Genomic DNA, 6,070 nt, shown 5'->3' on the forward strand with positions numbered 1-6,070 from the left:
TTCCCAACAGTCCCCCAAAGTCTTAACTCATTCCAGCATTAACTCAAAAGTCCACAATCTAAAGTCTCATCTGAGACAAGGCAAATCTCTTCCACCTATGAGGCTGTAAAATCAAAAGCAAGTTAGTTACTTCCTAAATACAATGGGGTTACATGCATTGGGTAAATACAGCCATTCCAAATGGGAGAAATTGGCCAAAATGCAGGGGCCACAGACCCCATGCAAGTTCAAAATCCAGCAGGGCAGTCAAATCTTGAAGCTCCAAAGTTATCTCCTTTGACTCTGTGTCTCACATCCACGTCACACTGATGCAAGAGGTAGACTCCCATGGTCTTGGGCAGCACCGCCCCTGTGGCTTTGCAGAGTGCAGCCACCTTCTTGGCTGCTTTCATGGGGTGGTGTTGAGTGTCTGTGGCTTTTCCAGGTGCATAGTGCAAGCTGTTGGTAATCTACCTGTCTGAGATCTGGAGGACGGTGGCCCTCTTCTCACAGCTCCACTAGGCAGTGCCCCAGTAGGGACTCTGTATGGGGCCTCTGATGCCATGTTTTCCTTCTGCACTGCCCTAGCAGAGGTTCTCCATGAGAGCCCCACCCCTGCAGCAAAGTTCTGCCTGGATGGACATCCAGGTGTTTCCATACATCCTCTGAAATTTAGGAAGAGGTTCCCAAACCTCAGTTCTTGACTTCTGTGCACCTGCAGGCTCAATACCACCGGGAACCTACCAAGACTTGGCGCTTGCACACTCTGAAGCCACAGTCCAAGCTGTACCTTGGCCCCTTTTAGCCATGGCTAGAGTTGCTGGGAGGCGGGGCACCAAGTCCCTAGAGTATCTTCCACCAGATACTGTAAATCATTTCCCTCAAGTTCCAAGTTCCACAAATCTCTAGGGCAGGAGCAAAATGCCACCAGTCTCTTTGCTAAAGCATAGCAAGAGTCATGTTTACTCTAGTTCCTAACAAGTTCCTTATCTCCATCTGAGACTACCTCAGTCTGGATTTCATTGTCCATAGTTATCAGCATTTTGGTCAAAGCCATTCAACAAGGCTCTAGGAAGTTCCAAACTTTCTTACATTTTCCCATCTTCTTTTGAGCCCTCCAAATTGTTCCAACTTCTACCCGTTATCCAGTTCCAAAGTTCCTTCCACATCTTCAAGTGTCTTAACAGCAGCACTCCACTCTACTGGCACCAATTTTGTGTATTAGTTCATTTTCATGGTGCATACTGGAGACTGGGTAATTTCTAAAGAAAAGAGGATTGATGGACTCACAGTTCCAAATGACTGGGGAGGCCTCACAATCGTGGTGGAAGATGAAGGAAGAGCAGAGGGACATATTTCATGGCAGCTGGCAAAGACAGAATGAAAGCCAAGTGAACGGAGTTTCCCCTTATACAACCATCAGCTCTCATAAGACTTATTCACTACCATGAGAACAGTATAGGGGAAAACCACCCCCGTGATTCAATTATCTCCCACCAGATCCCTCCCACAACACATGAGAATTATGGGAGCTACAATTCAATATGACATTTGGGTGGGGACACAACCCAGCTATATCAAATATTATGTTTAAAACATCTGCCATAAATCTTGTTATTGGCTGAGTGCTGTCTACTTAAAATTCATATGTTGAAGTCCCAATCCCCAGTACCTCATAGTGTAATGATATTGGAAGAGAAGGTCTTTAAAGAGAAGGTTAAGTTAAAATGAGGATCCAACAGACTTGTGTCCTTGTAAGAAAGGAAGAGACACGAAGGGTGCATGCACACACAGTGGAGAGACCGTCTACAAAGGAGAGAAATCTCAGGAGAAATAATGCCTCCTAACGTGTTGATCTCGAACTTCCGCCATCCAGAACTGCGAGAAAATAAGTTTCTGTTAAGTTTCCCCATATGTAATATTTTGTTATGGCAACCCCAGTAGATGAGCATAAACTCTTTCTTGGGTGGGTATATTATGCATAGATGAACAATTCTGTTATAATCACTTGCAAAGTCTATAAACTACAGCTTTACAAATAATATTAAAATAATGAGTGCGAATTATCCTTCATGTTAAACTATTACAGGAAATGATTAATATCTAGCATCATCAAACATCAGGAAATTACATTTCCTTTACTGATTTATGATATTCAAGGCTAACACTGGAATAGCATATATCAAATTTATTAATTTTCAATATTTATACGATGAGGTTTTGACTTTTAAATAGGATTATTTTTCACCCACATCGTATCATCTAATATGACTCGTGATTTTTGCCTTGAAACATTTTCCAGATCAATATTTTTGCTTCAATTTGGGTTGTAAACACTCTAATGTTGGCCCCTTTCTTCCTATACCTGGATTTCTAATGTCTCTTGTACAATCTCCCTCTCTCTAGTTTATAATGCTCTAATATACTCTTTATACCATTCTCAACTAACTGATTTTTTAATCAAGTTAATCTCTTGTTCAAAACTGAACAACAGCTTTCTATTAACATCAAATATAACTTTCTCTATCTGAGTCTTAAGGCATTGCCATAATCTGACTCCTACCTTCTAGTGGTCGTCCACACAACTACTTAATCATATTGTCCACTGATCTTTAATTATCACCCACCTTTCCAGTCTCTCAAACAGATCTTCTTTCCATTCTTCAAATAAACCACTTTTGTTGTTTTGTCTTCATATCCTTGCTTAATCGGTTTTACCACCCAACAGAGAATGCGTATTGTTAAGATCATTCCACATTTCAAAAATTAACTACTTAAACTCAGATTAATTTTAACCCTCTCTGGACAATTAACTTCTTGAAAATATCACAAATTGGAATTTTGTATCCCTAGCCAAGCAAGTATTATTGTGTCCTCCTCCTGTCCCCAGTAACTCATAGTATGACGTTATTCAGAGGGAATACAGTGGATGCTTGCCAGTCGATGTATTTACTATTATAAACACTTCCAAAATATTCAATTTTTTCATTATTTTAAAATTCATCAATTTATTTGTACCATCTACACACACATTGGTTAATACCTACTGCTTGTCTGGTATTGACCTACCAGAGACTAGATATTGGTCATAGAAATGTGAGAGACATGTAGCCATTACTCAAAAGAGGCTGATAATCTATAAATACAGACAGATGCAAACAGAAAGATGCTGTGTGATGAGTGAATCCACAGAGGCAGGAGCAGTGCTGCTACAAAGTGATCAACTCTGCTTTCTAGATGAGAGAAGGGAGCACAGAAAGGGAAATTCTTGAGCTTAGCCTTCAGGGATGGGCAGGCATTCATCTAGCTGATAAGGAAAAGGAAGTCTCAGAGTGGAAAACAGTAATTCCTTGACAAATAACACACGCAAGCAAGGTATTTGATCGATACTTGTCTAGGTTCAATACACATTGACTCTCTTAATAGAGAAAAGAGATTTAAAACATCTGTAAAGCCAGGAAAATAAAATTAAGTTTTTGACAAAATTGAGGGTAGGCGAACAAGGGAGAAATCAAGTTTGAAAAAGAGATAAAAGCTAACATGACAAACAGATGAAAAAAAAATACAGCTATTATATTTGACGATAATATTTAGCCTTGAGTTTCCCAAGAGTCATAGGGAAGGGAGAAACATAAAACGTTACTCCAACCTTATAGAATAATAGGAGGAAAATTATGTTTCTCAGTGAAGACAAATTTATCTTTATCCTAAACTCAAGGAAAATATCTGTCACTGGGAATTAGATCTGGGAGATATAGTGGAGAATGTTCTCACAGATATTTTTACAGCTAACACAAAAATGAATGCATGTAAATATTCCTTACATTTTTACATATCTGTACATTTTTATCTACAAAGAAAACACAGTTTTTGTAGAATAAATGCATGTGAGTCCTTCATTAAAAGAAAGATCAGAAATATGAAAGATTTTGTGAATAGCATTTTACTGAGAAAAGTTATTTTCAGCTAGATATTTAATACTAAGAATTCTCCTGCAAATTATTCTCAGACACCTGAAGCCCCCCCACTCTTGCCCCCACCCCCCACACAAAAGACAAGAAATTTCCTGGTGCAAATAAACTTGATAGTTTTACTTTCTTGTTAAAAACATTAAGATTGTTCCTCTCCTTTCTGTTTTCTAAATAATTTAGTTGTTCAGATGCTCATGAATAAGTAATACACTATTGTTTACGATATCCATAGAGTGATTCAGCAGTAGGCCTACTAAGATATTCATAAATGTGCATTTATTCGGAGTTATTTTATATGTACTCTTTCTACTATAGACAATTTTCAAAATAAAATTATTTTGTGTATTTATTTTTCTCTGAAATATAAACAGGGGACTGTTTTTTTTTTGTTTGTAAATGTTTATTTTCATATGTTTACCCTTGCTCTCTTAGTTAGCTCACAGCATTTATTATGTGCAAGTTATATTTTATGTAAGGAGCCCAGAGCATAAGAGCCAGTCCAGTTTGGCTGATGTCCTGGCTTACATACAGGGACTCTGCATATCATTCCCTCATTTTTTTAAAAAAGTAACAGATTGTCTTTATTAACCTTCCTAAGCACCACTATCTAAGTCATTTAATTGGTACAACAAAAGTTGGGCTGCTTTTACCGTGTTCCCAGATGTAAAAAAAAAAGTATCACATATTGGATTTTGTTGTTTCTATCACCTGCTTAGTGATTTCCAAGCAAGAAAATAAAAAAATTATTTCTTCTGGATATTATAGTCTACTTGTGATGCCAGTTTTCTCTGTTATTTTTGTTTAGCTTCTTTAATCATGAAATATACCATACTTGAGAGATAAGTAATAAGAAACTGAGCGTGAGGATGCTGATAATGAAAAGCTTGCTGGGCGGCCTGGTGTGCAGGTCAGCTATCGGCCAGCAGATCACGGAAACCAGAGAGAATAAATTTCTTTAAATGATGAATGAAAAGCATTACGTGTGTGAAAGATATACACCTTCCTAGGCCAGATGATTACTATGTACTTTTTAACATAAAATTTTCATGATTATATACAAAGAAACCTAAAGTTTTGACTTGGAAATGATGAAAAAGAAACCTCTTTGTTAAATACACACACTTACTGTGATCTTTACAAAACTAACTTCACAAGACAATAGGCTTTTAATATTGACTAAAGTTATCTTATTTTAATTAGTCTTTTTTTTTTTTTACAACTCCAGACTGGGAATCAGTAACCTTTTTCTGGGTTACCTATTAGACCAACAATTAAATATTTCTTGCTTTGTAGGCTAACTAGGCTTTGCCACAACGAATCAACTTTGCCATTGTAAGGCAAAAATAGTGCTAGACAGCACGTAAAAAAAAAAAAATGAATGTGACTGTGTGCCAATAAAACTTTATTTACAAAAACAGACGGTGGTGCGCGTTTGGACTACAGGGTGAAGTTTGCTCATCCCTTCTCTGACTCTGTAAATGAGTTGATGTGTCCAGTTCAGTGATGCCTGATACAGTATCAAAAAAAGGAAGTTAAAATGATACTAATACAGAAGATAAGAGAGAAAATTCTTACATTCAACAAATATTTACAGAGCAATTACTATGTGTCAAGCATGATATTAAGTGTCCGGAAGTCAGTGATGAAGAAACTGCAATACCTTCTGCATTCCTGGTCCCCTTCCCGCCACTCCAAGAAGCTTACACACAAAAAGGAGGTAAGGAAAGCAAATTTAACATCGTGTGTTTATTGTACTGTGTTAAAAACTGTGATAGATTCTATGATTTGGGTAAGTGTGGGGTGTTACAGGAGCATCTCTTTCTGTTTTCTGCTAAGAACTTTAAAGCAGTAGTTTAAGGTTTTATGGACAGAAACCAAACACTGCATGTTCTCACTCATAAGTGGGAGATGAACAATGAGAACACATGGAGACAGTGAGGAGAACATCACACACCAGCGCCTGTCAGGGGCTGGGGGGGTAGGGGAGGGAGAGCATTAGGAGAAATACCTAATGTAGACAACAGGTGATGGGTGCAGCAAACCACCATGGCACATGTACACCAATGTAACAACCCTGCACGTTCTGCACATGTACCCCAGAACTTAAAGTATAATAAAAA

Source organism: Colobus angolensis, unplaced genomic scaffold, assembly GCF_000951035.1.
Source record: "Colobus angolensis palliatus isolate OR3802 unplaced genomic scaffold, Cang.pa_1.0 Scaffold374, whole genome shotgun sequence".
In the NCBI taxonomy this organism is placed as follows: domain Eukaryota; kingdom Metazoa; phylum Chordata; class Mammalia; order Primates; family Cercopithecidae; genus Colobus; species Colobus angolensis.